Raw genomic sequence first — 14159 nt, 5'->3', positions numbered from 1 at the left:
CTTTTGTTCCATGGAGAGCTGTAGTGTCACAATGGGCCCTGAATTCCCCGAGTTTTCCCAGGGTGACAGTGCTGCCTTGATTCCATGAGATTGCCCAGTGTCCCAGAGCTCCTTTGGCTCCAGAAGGCCCTGCAGTGTCACAATGGTCCTTGATTCCATGAGATTGCCCAGTGTCCCAGGGCTCCTTTGGCTCCAGAAGGCCCTGCAGTTTCACAATGGTCCTTGGTTCCAGGAGGTTACTTAATGCTTTATTTGCCTCAGTCTTTAACACCCAAAGCAGTTGTCCTCAGGATCTCCAGCTCCCAGGGCTGGAAGCTGGTGATGGGGAGCTGAGTGAAGCCCCCACAATGCAGGAGGAAATGGTCAGTGACCTGCTCTGCCAGTGAGACCCCCCCAAGTGCCTGGGCCCACATGGGATGCAGCCAAGAGTCCTGAGGGAGCTGGAGAAAGAGCTGGCCAAGCCACTCTCACTCATTCCCCAGCAGTGCTGCACAACTGCACAAGTCCCAGCTGACTGGCAACAAGCACATGGGATGCCCATGCACAGGAGGGGCCAAAAGGAGCATCTGGGGAACTCCTGGCCTGTCCCACTGACCGCAGGACTGGGGAAGTCCATGCAGCAGATCCTCCTCAGTGCCATCCCATGGCACGGGCAGGACAACCAGGGGATCAGGCCCAGCCAGCGTGGGGTTGGGAAAGGCAGGTCCTGCCTGACCAACCTCATCTCCTTCTCTGACAAAGGACCCGCTCAGCAGCTGAGGGAAAGGCTGGGGATGTGTCTCTGTGGAATTCCAGAAAGCCTTTGGCACCATCTCCCTCATCATCTCCAGCACAAACTGGCTGCTCATGGCTTGCCCGGGGAACTGTTTGCTGGGTGACAAAGTGGCTGATGGCCCAGGGAGTGGTGGGGAATGGAAGGAAATCCAGGTGGGGCTGGTCACTAGTGGGGTTCCCAAGGGCTCAGGGTTGGGGCTGCTCCTGTTTAACATCATTATGGGTGATCTGGATGAGGGGATCAAGTGCCCCTTCAGTACATTTGTTGATACCATGAAGTTGGGTTTGATTGTGGATGTGCTGGATGGCAGGAAGGCTCTGCAGAGGACTCTGGACAGGCTGGATCAAGAAGACCAAGTGTCAGGGCCTGCCCTTGGATCCCAACAACCCCCTGGAACTCTCCAGGCTGGGGGCAGAGGGACTGGAGAGCTGCTCAGCAGGAAGGGACTTGGGGGTGCTGCTTGACAGTGGCAGGATATGAGGCAGAGTGTGCCCAGGGGGGCAAGAAGGCCAAGGGCATCGTGACCTTTGTGTGGCCAGCAGGAGCAGAGAACTGATTGCCCCTCTGTGCTGGGCACTGGGGAGGCCCCACCTGGAGTGCTGTGTCCAGTTCTGGCCCCTCAGTGCCAAAAGGCCCTTGAGGGGCTGGAGCGTGTCCAGAGAAGGGAACGGAGCTGGGGAAGGCTCTGGAAAACATGTCTGCTGAGGGACGGCTGAGGGAACTGGGCTTGTTGAGTGTGGAGAAGGGGAGGCTCAGGGGGGACCTCATTGCTCTCTGCAATGACCTGAAAGGAGGTTTTAGTGGCGTGGGGGTTGGTCTCTTCTGCAAAGCCTTTAGTGACAGAAAGAGAGGAAACGGCCTTAAGTTGCATCAGGCGAGGCTCAGATTAGATGTTAAAAAAACCCTTTTTCACTGAGAGAGTGTTCAGGCACTGGGACAAGTAGCCCAGGGAGGTGGTGGAGTCTCTGAAAGTGTTCAGGTGTGTGGTGGGTTGATTTTGGCTGGACACCAGGTGCCCTCCCAGCCGCTCTATCACTCCCCTTCCCAACAGGACATGGGAGAGTAAGGTGGGGAAAAAAAACAACTCTTGGGTTGGGATAAGACAGTTTATTTAAAGCCAAAGATAGCAGGGTTTTTTCTCTGCTTCCCATGAGCAGCCATGGTCGGCCACTCCCGAGGAGCAGGGCTTGGGTCCGCGGGACGGTTCCTCAGCAGGCAGCCATCAGACAATGAATGCCCCCCTCCTGCTCCCTGCCTCAGCTTTTAGAGCTGAGCTGACCTCCCATGGGCTGCAATGTCCCTTGGGTCAGTTGGGCTCAGCTGGCCTACTTGGGTCCCCTGCCAGGCTCTTGCCCTCAGCTAAGGAAGGAATGTCCCAGTGTTGGTGCTGTGCTCAGCAGTGGCCAAAACACTGGGGTGTTCTCAACCCCCTTCCAGCTGCCAATGCCAAGCCCAGCCCTGGGAGGGCTGCTGTGGGGAACTGAACTGCAGCTCAGCCAGACCCAACCCAAATATCTCTGGCACATATTCTATAGAATCCATCCTTAGGTGTTGTGTGATAGATCTATAAGATATTACAAATAATAAGCAATAATAAGGCAAGTGTCCTCCTTAGGGACACCTCCCCGAAACTAGTGCCTGGGTTTGTTCCCTGGGGGTCTCTGCAGCAGCAAGCACAGCCCCACACTGACTGCTCTGGGCTGTGCAGGCATTTGTGGTTCTGCCTGTCTCACACACACACAGAGCCTTGGGATGGATCTGGATGTCACTGGATGTGATGTCACAGGGGAGCTGTGATGTCACAAGGATGATTATATGATGTCACAGGAAGGATGTGATGTCACAGGATGAATCTGATGTCACAGAGGAGCTGTGATGTCATAGAGAGGACGTGATGTCACATGGATGATATTATATCACAGGAGAGATGTGATGTCATATGGTGGATGTGACATCATAGGGAGATGTGATGTTGCAGGAAGGATGTGATGTCACAAGGGCGCTGTTATGTCACAGGTAGGATGTGATGTCACAGGGATGATATGATGGATGTGATGTCATAGAGGAGCCTTGATATCACAACAAGGATGTTATGTCACTGGGAGGATGTGATGTCACAGGGCAGGTGTGATGTCATAGAGGAGCTGTGATGTCACAGGGGAGGACGTGATGTCATATGGGAGATGTGATGTCACCAGAAGGATGTGATGTCACAGGGCAGCTGTGATGTCACAGGAATGATATGATATCAGGAGAGCTGTGATGTCATATGATGGATGCGATGTCAGCTGCGATGTCACAGGGGATGTGTGATGTCATAAAGGAGATATGATGTCACAGGGAGGATGTGGTGTCATATGATGGATGTGACATCATAGGAGAGCTGTGATGTCACAGGGGAGGACGTGACATCTCAGGGATAATATGATATCACAGGAAAGATGTGATGTCATATGATGGATGTGACATCATAGGGGAAATGTGATGTCATAGGGGAGCATGTAATGTCATAACATATAAAGAAACAATAAGTTGGATGTTAGGCTGGGATTTTTTTTGTGGATGCCTTGTCCTCCCCTAACCCTCCAAAAGGAGCTTTCTCGAATGTACCTTCTTACAGATAATTTGAAGGATTAGTTTAGATAAGCCTCTTAGAGTAGATGCATTTCAATGAAATTGGGGCACATGTCTTTTTGGCTCTGGTGCAAGGTTCGAACTAATTTTTTTCTTCCTCTTTGGCTCAATTAAAAGACATCTTAAAACACTCTCAATATATTGTGTGAGTGCAGGGCTTGAGGCGTGTGGGATTGAATGGACACAGAGAAAGAACTAACATTCAGAAACATATCTGCTTTCCTGTCTCAATAAATAAACCCCACAGTTTGACACATTGACTTCAAATTCCCACAGAAAAAGTAGCAGTGTGTATTCCCTCTGACACCTTGGCCACCCTAGAGCAAATAAAGATGCTCAGGAGTAAAAAGGAGCTCCAGCAGGCTCTGGGTTTATTTGTCTTTTGGAGAAAACATGTTCCAGACTTCTCCATTATTGCTGCCCTGGTGGTGTCATGCCAGATAAGAAAAATAGTGGGATAAATAGATAATTCCTTCTTTTTAATAATGGGTCCATAGCGGCCCAGATTTCCTCTTTTTGCAGGAACCTGCCAGCAGATGAGATCAAACTGCGTGAGAGCAATAAAGCTTTCAATTGCTGCAATGGGCAGAAGAGAGAACTGCCCCCACAACTGCTTCTGTTATCAGTTTACAAGTATGCCATGAGAAAACGAAGCAGCAACAGGACTGGAGAGTTCTACTGTTCTTTGCAGCGCTGGTTGTTTGCATGTGTTTGTGGTTTTATCTTAATAACTTTGTGATATGCAAGTCTGTGTGTATTTTTGTCTCAGGAGTTTTGCAATATGTAAAAGTTTACCACAAACATCGTGTGTCTCCTCTACTCCCAAAATTGCTTGTATTATCAGCTTATTAATGATTGTTGAGTTATTGGTGTTTTTATCATGAGCAACTCACTGGTAAGATTGTGTAAGACAAGCCCTTTTATGTATTGCTAGTTTAATTTTTGCCAAGTTTATTTTGTCTTTTTATTGAAAAACAAGTTGGCTTGGGAGAAGCTTTTCTATATGTATAATTCTGTCTCAATCAATTGAGAATCAAGAAACTCAATCAAATTTAGCCTGGGAGTCGGTACAAGAATTTATACATTTTTGGAATCATACAAATATTTATTAGATGCATTAACCTTCTGCCTCGGAAGGCATCAAATTTTCTATTTGGCTAAATTTCTCAAAATATTATCAAATGAAACTAAATCTAGACAAAAGAAAAGAAAGTGTTACCTGAAGAGAATATAAGAAAGCCTTGTACCAATTCCCAAGTAACTCAATGTATTTGCATAAGAACTGATGTGTAATTTCAGGTCCAATTTCAAGACACATTGGCCCCTCTAACAGACTCATTATTATAGAATCACTGCTACTCATGAGTTAGAGACAGTGGCTAAAGAAAATTAGATTTGTGTCAGTAATAAATCCTGATGTTTGTAACACTGTTAATGTTAGGAAATTTGATTGTAGCTATTGGGATCCTGTTATGTCCCATATTGTTGCGGACGACGGGAAAGTATCACACGATCACAGTATTGATCATGACTAATCCAACTTTATTGCTGTAAGCTCCATGCTTATAAAGGTTAATAATTAGGCTCATTAATATTCCAAATACAAGCTCATCATTGGCTCCTAATTACCTAAGTTACATTTGCGCAAATGCTGCCTCTTTCTCATGGCTATAGTTACTTTATTTACTATTTGCTACTTTCTCTACCTTTCCCATCCTGTTGCTCTAATTTTTCTATCACGTATGCAGTTTCTTAAACAATACAGCTTCACAGCAGACAATGCAGCCTTGCAGTTTCTTAGACAAAGCAGTTTCACAAACACACTGATCAGTGACCTTCTAATAGTTTTCTTGCTTTAGCGTGAGACCAGCGGTATAGAATCTTTAATGTGTCCTCTCTCTACCAACCAGGTTTCTGCAATATCTTCTACACTTCCCCCGCTCTGTTTAGACAATGTTAAAAACACGTCACTCATTGCCTTTGTTAGCATGCTTTGAATGCATTTAAAAGCACAAGGAACAATGCATAAAGCAGCTAGCAGTATTAGTAAAAGCGAAATTGCTTGTTTAGTGATCTCCACAAGCCATGGTCCTAAACCTAATTTTGCTAGCCATCCCCTAATGGGATCTTTTTGAACTTCAAAGTCATTCAGGTGACTTTGCATTTCTCTGAGTTTCTGGTAGATGGACTGAGAGTGATCAGAGAGATTCATACAACACATGCCTTCAAATTCTTCACATCCATGCCCCTGAGCCAGCAATAGAAAATCTATGGCTGCTCTGTTTTGTAAAACAGCATGCCTTATTTCATCAGAGTCATGAGCCAATTCTCCCAGAATTTTCGAAGTTCTATTCATTTGATTTCTTGCCCAACAAGCTGTTCTTTGGACAAGAACCAGGCTCTTGAGCATCAATTTGTAACACACGCTCTCGACCTTTTTTTTTATCAGGGCTGCCAACATTTCAATTTTTTGTAAAAGTGTTTTAGGCTGTTGTATGCTAGTTGATAACCATTCTAAAACCCCTATATCCTCCCCCGTTTCTGTTTGTGATTGTGTAATAGCACCCAAAATGTATCGTTTGTCAGCCCAAAAGGTAAGTTCTAAAGGTAATTCCCATTGTCTTCTCCGAACACGGCCCTGAGTGACACAATCTAAAATTTGTTGGAGTATGAGTTGTTGGTGCTTTGTGACAGTAATTTTGGTTGTTGGGTCTGTTCCTTTTAATAGGGGTCGCAATTCAGCTAAAAGGTCAGCAGGGATTCCCACAACAGGGCGTAACCACTGTAAATCCCCAAGAAGTTTTTGTGCATCATTCACAGTGCGCAATTTTGATTGAAATACCAATTTCTGTGGGATAACAGCATGTCGAGAGATAGTCCACCCCAAATATCTCCATGGTTCTGTCGTTTGAATTTTTTCATCTGCTATTATTAACTTATATTGTTCCAAATGTCTGCGAATTATTTGTATTTGTTCGGGTACAAACTCCTCAGGCTGGCAAAACAAAATATCATCCATATAGTGATAGATTATGCAGTCAGGCCATCTTCTCCGCAAGGCTTGTAAGGCAGTATCCACATATAGTTGACATAAGGTAGGACTGTTCCTCATCCCTTGTGGTAATACTGTCCATTCAAATCGTTGGTCAGGTCTTTCTCTGTTAATAGCAGGTAATGTAAAAGCAAAACGTTTAGTATCCCGAGGGTGCAATTGAATTGTAAAGAAACAATCCTTTAAGTCTATAATCAGTAAGGACCAATCCATGGGAAGCATTGCAGGATTTGGTAGTCCAGGCTGTAAAGCCCCCATGGCTTCCATTTGTGAGTTAACTGCTCTTAGATCATGCAATAATCGATATTTTCCAGACTTTTTCTTTATTACAAATATAGGTGTATTCCAGGGACTAGTAGAAAGTTTTAAGTGTCCTTGATCAATTTGTTCTTGTATTAATTCATGAGCAGCTTCCAAGCTTTCCCGTTTTAAAGGCCATTGCTTAACCCATACTGGAGTATCAACAATCCAAGTAATAGGAATTGGGAAAGACCAAGCAATGGCTATTCCCCCAAAGGGTAATCATTGGAGAGTTTCATCCCAATTTGTGTCAAAACATCTCTCCCGATTAAGCATTGTACTGTTGGTGGAAGTTGCACAACAGACAGGACAGCACTGGCCACACGACCTTCCACTTCGATGTTCACAGTAGGAGTCCGCATAGCAATTGAGGCACCCCCAATGCCAGTCACAGTTGTAGTAGCAGGTTGCAGAGGCCAGTGTCTAGGCCAACAATGAGGAGCTATTATACTGGAATCAGCTCCTGAATCTAGTAAAGCATCCAGTGTTTTTGTTTGATCTTTCCATATAATTGTAACTTTATGTTTTGGCCTCTCACTTAAATCCAGTGTCAGTAAGGTAAGTCCCCTTGTAGAACCAAATCCACGATCTCCACGTTGCATCAGTTGTCGGTCGTTGGTTAAAGGTTTTGCTAACTGTGGCAGGGGTATTAATTGAGCAATACGTTGTCCTTTAGGAATCCTTAAAGGTGGAAAAATAGTATATGCCATAACCATTATCTGTCCAGTGTAGTCAGCATCAATTAATCCAGGCAGCACAAATAATCCAGCAAGGCTAGCTGATGATCTTCCTATCAGCAATGCACCAAACACTTGTTTGTTTATTATTAAAGGTCCATAAATCTCGGTGGGAATCTTTTGAGGTTGGGTGGATAACAAAGTAACTTCTACTGCTGTTGCCAAATCCAATCCGAGGCTGCCGGCTGTGGCAGGTTGTAATCCGAAAGCATTGGCTGAGGCTGTGGTTGTAGCAAGTTGCAGCTGTTCTCCTGTCCGTGGAATGGATTGTTCGGTGAAAAGTTGCTGGCTGGGGTTATCTGTGCTGCAGCGACGATTTGTGTCTTGGCGCGGCCACTGCTGTATCTCGCGCTCCGCCGTGAGTTTCCCGAACGGCTCCGACAAACAGAAGTGTTGTGGGTGGAGTTCTGACACTGCTGGCACCAAATTCCTGTTGCTCGGCACTCCCTTCTGAAGTGTCCAGTAGCTCCGCATCGATAACACTTTGATCGAGTTTTTCCATCTGTGGAGTTATTAGCCTTTCCCTGGAGGGGTGCAAGAGCTGCTAACACTTGAATTTGGGAATTTTGAGCCTGTTCTTTAAGCTCCTTAACTAAGTCCTGAGTCTGTTCTTTAAGCCCTTTAGTAAAATCCTGAATAGCATTGACTAAAAATGCATTCTCTCCTGTTGGTATTTGCAATACTTTGTCTAATAATTCTTCTATAGTCCAATAAGGACCCAATGTATTTATTACTTGTTTAACCATTGAGTTAGCATTTTGCAAAACACACTGCTTTAGCATGGTTCCCTTCATATAATCTGGGACCCCAGCTTTTGTGATAGCAGCTGTTAACTTGTCAACATATTCACCAAAAGATTCATTCCTTCCCTGTTTTAAGCTCATATATAATGGCACTCCTCCTGGCTCCTTGACCCTATTTAATGCTTTCCTTACAAGGTCCATGGCTTCTCTAATTTTATCTGCCCCAATGTGTACTTGTGCTTCGGTTCGTGAATATGGACCTGTTCCCATTAGTTCGTCTGCTGTAACGCCGTGTAAAGGATCCCCCGGTTGCCTGATCACAGCAACACTTTCATTAACATATGCTTGCCAATAAGCATTAAACAAAAGTTGCTGATGTTCTGTAAGTATCATTCTCGAAATGGAACGGAGATCTGAGGGTAGTAAAAGTTGAGTGGCCCAGAAATAATCTAACATTTGTTTAACAGGTTCTCCATGCAAACCAAATTCACTTACAGTGCTCCGCAGTTGTGCCAAAAGTTTCCAATCTAATGGAGTTATAGTGGCATTTAGCCCTCCCCCTGGCATTTGATTATAAATGACTGGAAATGCCATGCCCTCTGCCCCCTGCAATTCTTCTGACAGGCAATGTTTAGCAATCGCTGCCCATGTATCTCTCCTCTCCTTGGCTATGGCCCCCGCCGGGTCAGTGCTTGCCCCAGGGACAGGCATCACAGCATCTAAAGCAGGAGGAGGGGGTGCTGGTGGCTCCAGCAATGGATCAGCGTTACTGCTTAAAGGTTCTGCAGGGGCAGGAGGGTCAGGAGGGGTTGCAGAAGGGGGAGCCGTATTTTCATTAGGAGGGGGGGCAGACGGCTGTGCTGGGAGCATAACTGATTGAAATGCAGGGGGGGTCGGGGAAATAGAGAACCAATCTCTGTTGTGTTCCTGCATACCTCGAGCTTGCTCAGCAGCTCGTTTCTCTGCCTCATGTTGTAACAATGTATCATTCACAACTTTCCAAAACTTTCCCAGCTTTTTTGCAACTTTATCCTCTTCTAGAATGGCCTCACATATTTTATCTCCAAACTTTCGCCACTCTTCTAAAGAATGCACGGTATGCGGGTTGATAAAACACCCTTTTGCATACCCAAAAGCAAGCAATCTTGGTAATTCCTTTTTTAAATCTATATCTTTAATACCCTTTTTCTGCAAAAATTCAGAAAATAAACTATATGCTGCTTCCCTTTCCATTTTTTACCTATTTTTAGCGCGCTCTTGCAGCCTCCAGGGTCCGGCAGCACGTACGGTGGAACTCGTCCCAAGTGACGCTTTAAGGATCCGAAGTTGCAGTTGCCCACTTTTTGATCCGGGTCCGAAGTCGCAAATTCTGCCGACTTTTTGACCAGTTCCAGGTCCAAGTCACTCCTCAATTTGACTTTTTGACCAGCCTTCGCTGCTAAGGCTCCGACACTATGCCATCCCAACCGTGGATTCCCCCGTTTCTTTAAATTATCACGTCGGAGGTCACCATTTGTTGCGGACGACGGGAAAGTATCACACGATCACAGTATTGATCATGACTAATCCAACTTTATTGCTGTAAGCTCCATGCTTATAAAGGTTAATAATTAGGCTCATTAATATTCCAAATACAAGCTCATCATTGGCTCCTAATTACCTAAGTTACATTTGCGCAAATGCTGCCTCTTTCTCATGGCTATAGTTACTTTATTTACTATTTGCTACTTTCTCTACCTTTCCCATCCTGTTGCTCTAATTTTTCTATCACGTATGCAGTTTCTTAAACAATACAGCTTCACAGCAGACAATGCAGCCTTGCAGTTTCTTAGACAAAGCAGTTTCACAAACACACTGATCAGTGACCTTCTAATAGTTTTCTTGCTTTAGCGTGAGACCAGCGGTATAGAATCTTATATATGCTTACTATTTCACTGTCAGATTTAGGTTTTTTGGGGTGAAATTGCATTGCACTGAGAAAAGATTTTTGCTCTCTCTTCCTTTTCTTTTCTCTCTTTCTGTCCACTACACGAAAGGCACCGCCCACAAAGAAGATTCACAGTGAATGACCAAAAAAGAGAAATTACTGAATGCATAAATCACGGGGTGGTGTCAGAGACTGAAACAGTTCATGATTTGTGCATTCCAGGATTGCCAAGGGACTCTTGCAGGCTTCTGCAGGACTTTTGCATTAGACCTCTGATGGCCCATCAAAGCCCATCCCCCCTCTGCCAATCCTGAAAGGCAGGAAAAACCCTTTTCCCAGGCCCCTCACGGGAACTCTGCGCAGACCCAGGAGATGTTGGGGGTTTGTGGCATGGCCTGGGACACCATCCATGGATATAATAACTCATAACTTCTTGGAGTGTGAGGGCTTCCCTCCCCCACCCCCAACAGATCAAGGCCACCACTTCAACTGACAGACATGGAAGCTGCAACTCCCAAGTTCCATCGCTGGACCCCGTGGGCGGTGACTATAGACATCTTTCCACTCTCAGCTTTTCTTCCCTTACTCTCCCTCACCCTTATCCTGTCTTTCTTTCTCTCCCTTATGCATTTTCCCTAAAGGTTCTCTTTATGCCACATTGCTGTAGATGAGAGATAGAGATGATAACACCCAAAATGGCAACATACCTGTTTACCTTTGAAACAACATCGTTCTGAAATAAACCCTACATATATATGTTTTCAAACACCAATTATTCAGTATTGTTTCACTCTAATCCACCCCAAGGGATTTATTAATAAGAACCTGGTTACCCCCCCCTTTCTGGGATGGGTAGTAACAGGCCCCTTGTAGCAGGATGTTCTACCTGGAAAAGAATCTCATCAGAGAATGCAAGCACTGCAAAGCTCTTTGTGGGGAGTTACTGCTGGTGCCAAGGGGTTGGTTTAGTGTTGAATTGTGCCAAACCCAGCCTGGTTCCCCAGCCTTCCAACACACATCCTGCTTTTGGAAGCAGAGTTTGACAGATCAGCTGCTCACTGGCCTGGGAATATGTGACTGCTGATCCATCACTGGATAAGCATAAAAGCCCAGGGCCAACTTTCATGGAGCAAATTCTTCCACAGACTTTGTTGAAGTGTGGAGCTTCTGCTGTGAAGCAGGGACAGCTCTTGATGGTCACTGCCCAGGGGGTAAAAGAAAGAGAGAGATCTGCTTTGATTTATTTCTATCAGACCCCGCTGGGCCCTCCCCGCTTCCTGCCGGGATCGGACACCGCCGGCGGCCCCGGCCCTGCCGGGCTCCATCAGCCTGAGCAATTGCTGCCAAGGAGGGGCCGGGGGCTTCCTCTTGGCCTTCGTCTCCCTGGCGCTGGGGCTCGGCTTCTACCTGCGCCAGAAGGTGAGGGGGGTCCCAGGGGGTCGTGTGTCCCCCCAGAGCGTCTGTGCCCCCCCGGGGACCCCCCACCCCGGTGTCACCCCCTTTTCTCTCCCCACAGAGCTCCTGAGCCGGCGGCGGCCGCAGCCCCTCCCCGGGGCCTCGGGCCCAGCCTGGACCCCTCCTGTCCCTGTGAGGATTTTGGGGGGGTCATCTGTCCCCCCCTCCCCTGCTGTCACCCTGCCTGCACCCGGCTGCTCCCAGTGATCCCAGTAAAGCTTCCCAGTTCTCCCCAGTCCCGGTTATTGGGGGGCAATGTGGGAGGGGCTTGAGGAATCCCAAGGCATGGAGCCGAGTTTGGGGGGGGCAGAACTGGTCCCAGGATGGATCTGGAATGGGGAATCCCCCTGTGTTCCCCCTGTGTCAACCTGCCCCTCAGTAAAGCATCCAGCTCACCCCAAAAGGTGCTGGGAACTCCCAAGAACCTCCAGATAGCACCCCAAGGACCCTCAAACCCACTCAAAGCCCACCCATGACCCCTCCCAACCCCTTTTCTGGGGGGACTTCTCTGGGCACTGGTGGTGCTGGGAGCCCCCCCGGCTGTGGGCGAGGAGTTCTCGGGTGAAAAGGGGGGGAGAAGGGGGAGGTCGGTGGGAAAAGTGGGGGTCAGAGGGGATAAAGGGGTGGTGGAACCCCAAACTGAGCATGAGAGGGCTGGGGACTGGAAAGATGATACAGAATTGGTGAGAGAGGGGGGAAAAAGTAGGGGTTAGGACCCCTAAACTGATCGGTGGGGGGGCTGGAGATGAGGGGACCATGAAAAGGTGGAAGGAACAGGGAGAAGGGTGGAAAAGGGGGGGTGGTCTGGTGGGTCTGACAGTCCCATGGGGGTCTTTGGGCAAAGGGGGGCTGGCAAAGGAGGCTAGTCCTCCTGACCTCCCAACTTACTGTGGGGTGCTGGGGGCTGCTGGATCCAATCTCAGCTTTGCTTTATGTCAACAGTTTCAGTTTACAGGAATTACAGAGCTGTGACTGAACAACTTTTGTTTCCCAAGTTTTAATGATGGAAAATCAGATTTATTGATAGAAATGAATTATTTAGGGTTACAAATGATCAGACAAAAGATCTTCATCAGAATTATTTACTGCACAATATACATACGGAAACTACCAGAAGTACAGGATAAGATAGGACAGTGCTCTACACTAAAGCAATTGTTGAAGCAATTCTACTCAAGCTGGCACAAAAGCAATAATTCTTAATTGGAGATGGATGGAACTCCCCCAGACCAACACTCGGGGGAAGATCTCTGCTCCCAGTCTCGAGGAGTGACCTTGGGGGGCCCCCAGCCAAGGCAGGAATCTCCACACACCCCCCAAGAAAAGTTCTGTTGGAATAACCTGCCCCTGGGAAAGGGGACTGGCCCTTTGTGGTCAAAAGGGATGGAGTGACAGTCACTGGACTCCGGGGGTTGCCTCAACCATCAGGGGGTTCATTCAGGGTGGAAGCAGCGGCCGAATCTCTTCCCGCAGTCAGGGCACTGGTAGGGCTTCCCTTACTGGTGGGTCCGTTGGTGTTTGGTCAAGCCAGAGCTGTCGGTGAAGCTTTTCCCACACTCCCCACACTTGTAGGGCCTCTCCCCGGTGTGGATGCGTCGGTGGGTGATGAGGGCAGAGTTCTGGTTGAAGCCCTTCCCGCAGTCAGTGCAGCGGAAGGGCCTCTCATCCGTGTGCGTCCGCTGGTGCAGGATGACATGTGAGCTGCGTTTAAACCTCTTCCCACACTCCCCACACTTGTAGGGCCTCTCTCCAGTGTGGATGCGCCGGTGTATGACAAGGGTGGAGTTCTGGTTGAAGCCCTTCCCGCAGTAGGTGCAGTGGAAGGCCCACTCCCCTGTGTGTGTCGGCTTGTGCTTCAAGAGATCTGAGCTGGTCTGAAACCCCTTCCCACATTCCAAGCACTTGTAGGGCCGTTCCCCGCTGTGGATGAGATGGTGAGAGCGGAGGTTGGAGCTGGTCCTGAAGCTTTCCCCACACTCAACACACTTGTAGGGCCGTTCCCCAGTGTGGATGCGACGGTGCAGGTGCAGGCCAGAGCTCTGCCTGAAGCTCTTCCCACATTCCCTACACATGTAGGGCCGTTCCCCAGTGTGGATGTGCTGGTGTCGGATCAGGTTGAAGCTGTCTCTGAAGCTCTTCCCACATTCCAAGCACCTGAAGGGTTTCTCCCTGCTGGGAGGCTGCTCAGGGACCACCAGGTCAGAGCTCTGGCTCAAGCTCCGGCCGCCTTCCCGGCACAGGCTGGCTCTTTCCTCCTCAGAGCACCCTGGGATGGCTTTGGAGCCCCTCCTGTGGGGGGATCTCCGGCCCTTTTCCTCCCCGCTGCCTTCCTGCGCCGGGGAGCCCTTCAAAACGGCCTCTCCCACCAGGGTCTCACGGGGGGATTTGTCCTCCGGGCTCTCCGTCCTCAGCTCGGGGCCTGGGGCAGGAAGCAAGAAGGACAGGCAGGGGATTTGCCTCCGGCCCACAGGGAAGGCCAAGGACATCCCCCCAACTCCGGCCCCGGCAGGACGGCGGCGCCAGCGGGGTTGTCCTG

The 14159-nt window shown here is 48.1% G+C and overlaps 1 pseudogene; it reads right to left on the bottom strand.

Moving 5' to 3' along the window:
• The window catches only part of LOC135405244 (zinc finger protein 208-like), a 328696-nt pseudogene that overhangs the window by 195309 nt on the left and 119228 nt on the right, over positions 1–14159 (bottom strand).

The sequence above is a fragment of the Pseudopipra pipra genome, chromosome W (assembly GCF_036250125.1).
Source record: "Pseudopipra pipra isolate bDixPip1 chromosome W, bDixPip1.hap1, whole genome shotgun sequence".
Taxonomy (NCBI): Eukaryota; Metazoa; Chordata; class Aves; order Passeriformes; family Pipridae; genus Pseudopipra; species Pseudopipra pipra.
This window is presented reverse-complemented; position numbering and strand designations above follow the sequence as displayed.